Genomic DNA, 11,388 nt, shown 5'->3' with positions numbered 1-11,388 from the left:
CATTTGTTTGTTAAACTATCATCTTTAGTGTTCATAAAACTTTAAAGTTTTCAATGTAGCTATACAGAATTAGTGTACATGTCTTCAAAAAATGTTGATTCTTAGGATTGATGTTACTAGTAAGTGAATAGCTGAATTTAAACAAAAATATGAAAAATGAAATAAATTTTGGATGTTAAAGTAGTCGAAATCCGGACAATTTGACGCTTATGGTTTTGTCTATACCACGCCTCTGGATTCACTTCCAAAAAATTACGAGCTCAAGGAAACGCACCTTCCCCATTTACATTGTACATGTAGTTATATGTGACCGCAACTATTCTGATGCCTTTTTTAAAAAGTTGCTGAAGCCATGCCTATTCAGATCACCAGTACATATACCAGACCATACATTCTACATTTTTAAAACGTGTCTGTATTAATCTGGTTGTATTTATTAATCTTTGATAAAATATATGATTGTTTAGTAAGAATCGATCCCACTGTCAAATGAGCAATATATTGTGTACATACATAATTATTCCGAGGATTCACAATGCAATTTATAAATGCTTCAGTTAAACAAAGATAGGAATATAAATTTTATTAATTTTCCCAAGAAGTATATTTAATCAGTCTAGTAGAAAGAAGCCCAAATTGTTTTAGTAGAAAGCAAAAACAAACTGCATCTTCTTTATTCATTTCCATTTAAGTGAAAATTTAAGATCTAAATCTAGTTATTGATTCCCATCACTGTAAATGAAAAAAAGATATGCTTCAGGAATTAATATTTTCAATAATATGCATGACAAAGTACATGGTGTATACATAAAAGTCTTATAATCTAAATTTTGTTGTTTTTCGGAGCTCAATCTAGAGAGAGCAGCCCCTGGTGTCAACAGAGACAAACTCTTTCAAGAGAGGATCAAGATCTTTAAGAAACTGCACAAGCCTTTACCAGGTATTAAAATATACACTGATTTTTATGAAACTGCTTAAGCTTTTAACTACATGAAAAAATAGTGTGTTTTTTAGAAATATGCTTAAGTGTGTATCACCCGGTAACAAAACAATTTGTTCATTAGCTGTGACTGATAAACATTTGAATTTCTAATCTTTGCACGGGCACTCCTATCTTTGCCAAAACTTCTCTCCATATTTTGCTTGCCAAAAAGATGATTCTCCCTTCTATTACATAAAGATAATTCCATATAACATCCCTTCATTCATTTTTTCCATTTTACTTCTGATTTCCCCAAATGTTTTTTTATTTTTTCTAAAAAACATTCCATCACTTTTTATATTAATTGCATATACCCTTGCATATTTATTAGCCCATATGTTCATATTTTACATGCAATTTACAGATAACACAGAAGTTATGATGAAGCTGGGACAAGCTTTAGCAGATTCTGGACAGATTCAAGATGGCATGAAATTCACTCAGCTAGCTATTGATAAAGATCCACATTTTCTGATAGCTCTAAACAAAGCCAAGATGCATATCCAGGTAGGTTAATTAGATAATTAATGCACAGATATAAAGTATTTAGGTAAATTGAAACAACGCATTTCCCACTGCAAATACATATGGAAAAAAACTTTCATTCTGAATTTTGATTTAACAATTTATGTCATCAATTTCAAAAAAATGAAAAAAAAAATAAAATGAAATATTTTTTCGACTAAATGTAATGTATCTTTGATAAGGACTGGACATAAGGTTAAATGAATACATGTAGTACAAATATGAAATAGTTAATATGATCAAATAATGTACTCTTTTAGATAAATGAAAAACAAAAGGCTGAGGAAATTCTGAAGTTCACCCTTAAGATGAACCCCAAATTGGGGGACATACATGCCAGCTATGGAGACTTTTTAATGAACAATCAAAGATTTAAAGAGGCAGTGAAAATGTATAAAAAGGTTCACATTAATCCAGCTGAAACCCCACTTCAAAACTATTCAGAGCCCTTTGAAAATACCAATAAACAGTTATTTTAATTCCAATGTATTTTTTAATCAGAGAAATTTAATGTATTTGTCAATGAGCATATTGACAGTACAAAAATATATTTATATATTTTCAGGGAACAGATGTGAAGCCAGATTTGCTGCCATTTTGGGCAAATTTGAGAAATGCTCAGCAACAGAGCGGGGATATTCAAGGAGCAAGGGTGACAAATCTGGTGATAGACAGACTGCAAAAAGAACAACAAAGCAGGCAATAAGACTATAAAACGTCAAGTTATTTGAGCATATCATGATTTGATTTACTCCAGATTGTTGGAATTGTTTTGTTGTTGATCATTTTAATTTAAATCAGGGAAAGGTATTTCATTGTTACATAACATTAATTGCAAATTCAAAGTAGAAAATACATGAACCTTAGTTCTTGAATATGTCTCATGTTCCATGCATGTTTGTTTTTGTTTTTTGAAAGTTTAATGATGTAAAGAATTTCTGGTGTCATAAATGTATGAGTGTGATGTATTAAATCATTCCATTTGGTATTTAAACATATGGATATGAATATTGTATTTGTATTAAGATTGTTTCAATTCATATATTTGATGTACAGAAGAGAGAATGGATACTAGTATACATGTGCAAGATCACTAAGTAAATCATCTGCCTTCATGCAACATCAAATGTGCTCGAAGAAAGGACCTATTCCCACCACAAGTACTGTTCTGTATAGACCCTTGGGTCATTTTTTTTCATTCATTAGTTTTCATAGATGGGTCATTTTTTTTAATAACTAAAATGTTGACTTTAGATAATTTTTTTTGAATGAGGTACACTGTATAAATGGGAGTAGATCTGAACTATGTCATAAAAGGATGAGTTAAGAAAAAAAGGCAGTAAATACTCGATATCTATTCTTGGGGTGGGGGTTGCTTGCATGGTTCTGTCCTCAAGCACATGTTGAGTACATCGATTCTATTTGAAACATATTTGTCTGCATTCACATTGCAAAATATTATTAAGCATAATATTATTGATTTGAATTGTCTTTTTCTAAAAAAAAAATATTTTTGTATGTTCCAATTTCTTTTTTTAAACAACCTATTTGCATTATAGAATGTAGGCCTATATATGTATTTTAATATAAAATTGAATTAATTATTAAATCTATTGTTTAATAAATTATAAAGTTACCTCAGTTTATAAGATACTGTTAAGTCCGATTGACATGGGTTCCATGTATTTTTCACTCTTATCTTTCTATCAAGGGTAAAGTAAAATTTTTTTTTCTATTTATCTGCGAAAAACGCCTATTAAATATCTCCAAGTAAACAATAATTCGAGTTTTTGATGTGCACCTATGATAACATAGAAATTACAAATGTACTTGCAAAATTTTTAATGAATTCATGGTTTATGTAAAATGTATGACGTCACAGGAGGGTGGACTGACTTTAAAAAGCAATATCTATAAAGAAATTCATTCCTAACTACGATTGAAAAAAATATTTTAATAGTAGATAAATTTCAATAGTGGCTGTAAAGTGATTCTTATAATGAAATACATCCGCGACGACTCTTGAAATAATTAGTTCAAAAGTGAATGTATTTCAATAGTGATTGCAAAGTAATTCTTCTAATGAAAAACATCCACGACCACAATTGAAATTATTTAATTCAATAGCGGTTTTATTTCAGTAGTGGTTGCAAAGTAATTCAGCTAATGAAATAAATTCCCAACCACTACTGAAATAATTTATTTCGATAGTGGTTTTATTTCAATAGTGGTTGCAACAAAGATCACTTGAGCTAGTGAATCAAGGCAGAGGAATTGTACATGTATTACAAGTAATTGCTTTCCAAAAAGCTTGCCTGACTAAAAAAAGTATTCAATGGAAGCATGCATGTATCAATAGGGTTATCTTATATGAAACGAATTTTGATTTTCGCTCCAGATCATACATTCATAAACGGAAAGAAAATCCTAATCAGTTGGGGTGGGGGATATCGTTTTTTAGTGTACATTGCAACTTCAATTCAATTATAATTCCTTTTTCAGATTCATTTTAACATGCCCCGACAAAAGTGAAGAGAACTGGGAAGGCAAATCCATGACCTTTCCAGTTTGTTATATGTAATATTAAGCCCCTTTCCCCCGATGTTTTGTGCTTGTGGGTGTACACATGGTGTGCTCTGGAGTATTCTTATTATCCCTATATGGACTCGTCCACTAAAAGACGCGCAAACACTATGAATGAGACATTATGGCGCAAAGTCTTCTTTACTATTCACACAATGGCTATCTCGGTTTGAACGAACTCATCAAGGCATAGATGTTCGGGGAGGGGTTTAAATGAATCTTTTAACATTTATATTTTGTAACAACTACATATATTCAATTTAGATCGAATGTTTTAGAAGAAATCTATCGAATTAACATACACACTTGACAATAATTGTTTAATGTACCTTGAGTAAATAATGTACATGTAGTACATGTATTACCTGGTATGGACCTGGTACTCTCTGTAAGGTTAACGGAAATATAAAAGCTGAGAAATACATTGACCTGTAGTTATCCGTCATTATCCCGACAATTTCTACACATTCCAGTATGAAAATGCAATCCCCGTGCTTCCAGTCCGTATGGTAGAGAGATATAGAAACTAACACAACATCCATGGGATATTATTCATCCATATACAGACATAACCCCAATAGACACCTAGCATCGGCCTGCCTCCCCCCACCCCCCACCTCCCAACAGTTTCTCGCAGAAAACGTTTTTCTTAAAATTAAATTACATATCTGTAACAAAATAAATTAACATTGATCCCCCCACTTGTATGAAATTAAAGTGAAAGGCAGAAAATTCACAGTGAAATTTAAAAAATTGAAGTTACATGTACAGTTCGTTGATTGTACCGTATTATTCATAAAACTTAATCCACAAGATTTAAAGGGCATAACAATTCCAACGGCATTTTTGCATTAAATGGATTTAAAGAGCACCGAATAGTGAATGAAATGTCCCTAATTTTGCCAAACGTCTAAAAATAAGAACCGAAAGAACATTGTATTCTTTAATTAAATCACGATGACAGTCATTTCAGTTATTATTATTTGATCATTATTTGATCTGTCATTATATCATCGGTAACCCCGAGTCACGAAGAAATAAGTCGAATAATATCCCCCAAACGTCTTTAAATAAACTCAAACAACTGAAAGTAAAAAGAACTCTGTCGTAAAAGCATGGTTTTTCCGAACTATAGTTTTTGTTTCGTTTTATCTAGCTATAATGAATATATCACAAACCACATTCATTTATGAAAGTGACTTATGAAGAATGGGTAGCACAAATTCTAAAGGAAAAACTCAGGCTGTGGAAAAGGATGATAAAGGATTAGTTTTAAAGAGCAGCTCTCAATTCAAGGAAACGAAAACATCTGTGAAAAAGAAAAGTGGCAGTTCAAACAGTATATCGCAGAAAAAAAACATTCATTCTGTCATATTACCAACATTGCCTCATTCTGGCAGCTCGGATTTTAAAGCCGTTGATAAAAATGTGGCAAATAATCAAGGACCATATCTAGATGATGGAGATTATTCCAAACAAAAAAAGAAACTAAAGAAAAAAAAGAACAATGGCAGTTCAGACAGTGTATTGCAGGAAAAAAACATTCATTCTGTCATATTACCAACATTGCCTCATTCTGGCAACTCGGATTTTAAAGCCGTTGATAAAAATGTGACAAATAATCAAGGACCATATCTAGATGATGGAGATTATTCCAAACAAAAAAAGAAAATAAAGAAAAAAAAGAACAGTGGCAGTTCAAACAGTGTATTGCAGGAAAAAAATATTCATTCTGTCATATTACCAACATTGCCTCTTGGCAGCTGTGATTTTAAAGATGACGGAGTTAATTCCAAACACAAAACCAAATCTACGAAAAAGGAAAGTGGTGTTTCAAACAGTGTATTGCAGAAAAAAAACGAACATTCTGACATATTACCAGCATTGCTTCATTCTGGCAGCTCGGATTTTAAAACCGGTGATAAATTTGTGACAAATGAGCCAGTACTATTTTCCAATGACGGAGTTTATTTCAAAAACGAAAACAAATCTACGAAAAAGGAAAGTGGCGTTTCAGACAATGTATTGCAGGGAAAAAACAAACATTCTGACACTTTACCAACATTGTCTCAGTCTGGCAGCTTGGATTGTATAGCCGTTGATGAAAATGGTACAAATAATCCAGGATCATTTCTAAATGACGGAGGTTATCATAAACCCAAAAACATATTTACGAAAAAGGAAAGTTGCGGTTCAAAGAGTATATTGCAGGAAAAAAGCAAACATCCTTACATATTTCCAGAATCGTCTCATTTTGGCAGCTCGGATTATAATTCTGATCATGGAAAAAATGAGACAAATTATCCAGAATTAGAAGACAAACCTTCGGACATATCATCAGCATTGTCTTATTCTGGAAGCTTGGATGTTAGTTTCGATGACGAAAATGAGAAAAAAAATGAAACATTTAACGAGCAAGTTAAATGTGACTTCTCAAAATATTCGTCGGATGCTAAAGAAAATTCAGTTTTAAAAACCGTTCGCTGCCTTAGCGACAGCCCAGATTTTAAACGCCCAGCTCAAATTGAGAAAAGAAAAGCCGGGAGTATCAAATATGTTACAGATATTGAAGATGACCACGAAAATTTGAAAACACTATTTTCTCATGCGAAAGAAGATATATGGTATAATGTATGGGACATTTTACAAAAAAAGCCCTACATGATAAATTGTTGTCCAGAGAACCGCCGATACACCCTGTTGCATCAAGCAGCATTTTTTAATAACGAAGAAGCCGTCCGTAATCTTTTAAGTTTTCCTACAATTGATTCAAACGGCAAAACAAAAAGAAATTCATATGGTTTTAACACAGACAATGGGCTTACAGCTTTAGCATTAGCAGACTATAATCAGCTTTTTTTAAGAGTTAAATCACAATTAAGCAGTTTTGTCTGCGAAATCAACAAACAAGAGGTTGATACATACCATTTATCTGACGAAGAGCCTGCTATTATCCGTTTAACTTTAGCAGCGTACAAAGATACATTTCACCCAGCAACGATTGAACCACATAAACCACTTTATGATGTTTTAAAAGAGGTCTTTAAATTAATGAATACCACTGAAAAGTGGGAAACAGCTGTATACCAGATATGCAAATCCGTTATGTACACTAAGGATGGCAGCAAAATTATTAATTTAATCAAATCTTGCAAATCTCGGGATATTTTTTTCAAAGCTGTTATCAATCTTTACACACGAGAAGATTTTGATTTGTATGCTGGTGTCAACATGGCTCTCAGACGCCAGAGATCAGATGATTTCAAACCAACTTCTGAAGATCTGGCCTTTGGTCCATACATATTGGTTTTACAAACACTTCTATGGTTTTGGGATGAACTAAAATATGAATCCAGTACCACGTACCGAAAAATGATACTGTCCGAAAATGACTTGGACAAATACCAAAAAGATATCAGCTTCACGTGGCTTTCCTTTGTGTCAAGTTCAGTGAAAATCGAGATGGCAATATCTTTTCCGTCACGCTACCCAGAAAAACAGAAAAACACAAACACCCAGTCAGTTTTATTCATTTTTGACAATACAAATGCAGGTCAATGTCAACCAAAAAACGTCCAAAGATTTGCACATGTTGTAGAAGAAGAGGAAAGGGTGTACGCTGCCGGTTCGAGATTCTGTGTAACATCAAGAAAAGACTTTTATTATGGGGACACTGAAATTTGCCTTCAAGTGATTTCTAATTGATTTAACTCTCGTTTTATCTGGAGTTTTATAGCTATTGTTAGACCATTATTAATAACCGCATTGCCTATGGATTTTCCGGGGTTTTTTTTCGATTACGACAAAGAACACACGGCTAGCATTTCCATGTTTGCTTTGCTCCTATTTTGTGTTTTACCTTTAGACTTTTGGGTTTAGACACTGATTGTTATCATCGAATTTCATTTTTAGTCAAGATTAATTGTTGTTTTAATCAAACAATCACACTCTTTAAACAGCTATTTATAGTGAATTTGACCCTGAAAAGATTTTAGGTTATTATCACAACGCTCATTGTTGATATCCATGCTTTTCTGAGACGACAGACATAACATCATATTTGTTTCATTATAACCGTAGGCACCTGGGACACAAAAAAGGGTGCTCAAATTTATTTATTAATATTTGATAAATTTATTTATGTAAACACAATAGAATACAAGAGTGTGTATGAACTTACTCATGTTTTAACTGACGATATAGAATGTAGATTATTGACAGTTTTTTTTTTCAACTTTTTCTAAAAAAGAAAGAAAGGGAAATCTTTAAAACCGAAAATTTTTAATGAAGTCTATCGTACACGATTACGACAAAGAGCACACGGTTGGTGTGACCGGTAAACAGTGGATGCTCACTTCACTATGTCACCTATAATATCTACTTTTTGTAGAGATCCGTGTTTCCTCTGCTCCTGTTTTGTGTTTTACCTTAGGACTTTTGGGTTTGGACACTGTTATCACCAAATTTCCTTTTTAAGTAAAAAAGAATAATGTTTATATCAAACAATCAAACGGTTTAAACAGCTTTTTTAAGTGAATTTGATCCTGAAATAGTTTTACGATCATTATCATGCTCCTTGTTTGATGTGCACGTTTTTTGATAGTATGAACATGATATCATTTGTGTTTAATTTTAAGCCGCGGCCTTGGGACATAAAAGTTAGACGACCTCACTTAAGATCGATAAGTCTTCCTTATACAAAAGGAGTTCTAGTGTTTACAGATAGCGGAAAAGTGAGGATGGGAAAAAAGCTGAGCTCGTCTAAATTTTATGGAATTTTACTAATCATTATTTGATTCATTTATTAAATAAATGTAAATCTAAAAGAACACAAAATTGTTGTTCAACTACTTCTGTTTTAACTGACGACATAGTATATAAATTATTGACACTTTGTCTCAATTTTTAATCGAAAAGAAATCAAGTACTTCAGAAGAGTTCTCTACAAACTTTCACTTAATATTCCTTCTAGTCTCAATAACATCCTCTATTTATAAATCTTAAAGATGTTACAAAGACAAAAGTAGATTAAACTTGGTAATGAATACCATTTTATCTGTGTAGAAACCATAAACTATGCGATTTTAATTAACATAAATACCCAATAATGCTCACGGTCTCCGATGTGTATTTTACATTCATTCGCTTGACTATAAGGTGGTGGGAATTCCCAAAATTTAGATTTCTGTTATCTTTTTTTTTTTTTTTTTTTTTTTTTTACAGAATTGTTGTTTTATTTTTTTAATTTATTTTTTCACTATTATTTTTATTTTATTATATTTATATTTATATTATTTATATAATATAAATATATGGCTCAATAGATTATTCTGAATTCTCAGAGAATGATAATTATAAGACGAGGCGCTTTTTTTTTGGTTTGGTTTTTGTTATTTTGTTTTGTTTTTGTTTTGTTTTTTTTTAATTTCTTCCCAAATTCATCATTGGTTGTTCGTTTTCTGTCTGTGAATAAAACCTTGTCACTTCGAAATCTCAAAAACGACTTGAACATCCAACCTTGGTCTGGAGGGGGGGGGGGGGTGAAAATCCCATGGCTCTAGATGTTTTTGAAATATCTTGTTTAGTTCGTCGTTAACTCCGGTCGTCATTGGAAGTACTCCAAAAAATATCTTTTTTACTAATTTTATTTTTTAACATGAAATGAAAATATAAGTATGAATCTATATACAGATATAAAATAAGAGGTGTAAATCGGAAAACTATAAAAAAAAAAAAAAAAAAAAACGGCAAAAATTCCAACTTATCATACCGTATTCAAGGAGAAAAAATACTCATCCACCCACTTCTATCATGAGAGTGATTGTAAGTTTGTCACCTGACAGATCTGACAGTTGATTTCAAATAACTAGAGTAGCTTCCTTTATACCGTATACCGTATATCTATTGACCCCATGTACAGTATCTGTTACATATAGTAAGAAAATGAATTGTTTAAGTTTAAGAATAAATTTGTTTATCAATTAGATCGTTTAAAAATTGTTGACTATATAAAACAAACTCAAATTACCATTGAAAATTAAAAGGCTGTTCAAGCAAAATTCAGGCAGGGCTTTGCACATAAATTTTGAGAAACATATATACATTCAGTGGGAACAGCGTCGGTCTCATAGAAGCAATTGCACAAAATTACCCATTTTTAACATTGAAAATGAAGTTTTTCCATGCATAACGTGTTATTATTATTGTTAAAAAACAGTGAATGACAGAGTTCATGTCACAAATATTGACTTTAATTTAATACATGCTTATATCATTAAAATAGAAAATGCTTTATGTCGAAAGAAATATTGATCACTCATCAAAAACCAACATTTTTCATAGTTTTAAGTGCAAAAAGGTCACTTTGACAAAAATATTGAAAACTGAGTTTAAGTCTGCTAAAACTATTCACAACTGAAGAAAATTAGCTGAACATTTCACTATTTGGATGGTCTAATATACATTCAAATTTTTTGAAGGTTTTCAGTATTTCATGAAGTACATAAATTTGAGAATAAGGACTCAAAATGTGTTAATCACTGATTAAGGAATAATAATTAATGCAGTGTAAAATTGAATGTATTTTTCAAATTCAATGTATTTGTGTGTTTTCAATAAGTATTAACTAAAATTTTCTTCTTAAACTGGTAATAAACTTGGTGGGATTATAATATTGAAGCGGTATTAGCTTAAATAATGACGTTTTTTTTCAAATTGTGCGAAAAGGTCAAATCCAATTTATCATTGGTACTACTGAATTTGAGGGGATTTTGTTGGTTTTTTTTAAACAAAACAATTATAAAAATTCCATAGTGTACAAATACACATAAATATATCAAATCATTTCTCATTAGTAGTAACAATTGAATTCGTTATTATCTCTATATTAGTGCCATTAGCAACTTGTTCAATCCAAAATTTCAAAATGAATGCATACAACTGTTTCGGAATGAGAACTAAAAAATGTGACCTTTACTTTCAGTTGGGTAGCTTTTGGAAATTCTAGGCAGATGTTAAACTTTTGAGTAAAAATTTACATAAACAGACTGGTATACAACACTTATTTAGTCAGACTAAATCCATTATAATGAATCTATAATCTCTCTCTCTCTCTCTCTCTCTCTCTCTCTCTCTCTCTCTCTCTCTCTCTCTCTTATGTGGTCAATCCGACAAACTTCAAAGCATCTTATTTTAGTCTCGTTCGCATCCTAATAGTAATTTCCAGAAGAATATTCCATTTGCACTTCTCTAAAAAAAATAGAGAAACACATAATAAAACAAATTCATGTACCTTCAAG

General features: G+C 31.6%; 1 long non-coding RNA gene across 1 annotated transcript; it reads left to right on the top strand.

The window, feature by feature from the left end:
• The first annotated feature begins 820 nt into the window (after positions 1–820).
• LOC136275142 (uncharacterized) lies at positions 821–1,903 on the top strand. Its single transcript, XR_010713668.1, has 3 exons — positions 821–940; positions 1,347–1,489; positions 1,768–1,903. It is a non-coding gene; the product is annotated as an uncharacterized lncRNA (long non-coding RNA).
• The last annotated feature ends 9,485 nt before the right edge of the window (positions 1,904–11,388 follow it).

This window comes from Magallana gigas, chromosome 4 (genome assembly GCF_963853765.1).
Source record: "Magallana gigas chromosome 4, xbMagGiga1.1, whole genome shotgun sequence".
NCBI classification, from domain to species: Eukaryota; Metazoa; Mollusca; class Bivalvia; order Ostreida; family Ostreidae; genus Magallana; species Magallana gigas.
The sequence above is the reverse complement of the archived record's forward strand: the minus strand, read 5'-3'. Positions and strand labels throughout refer to the sequence as shown.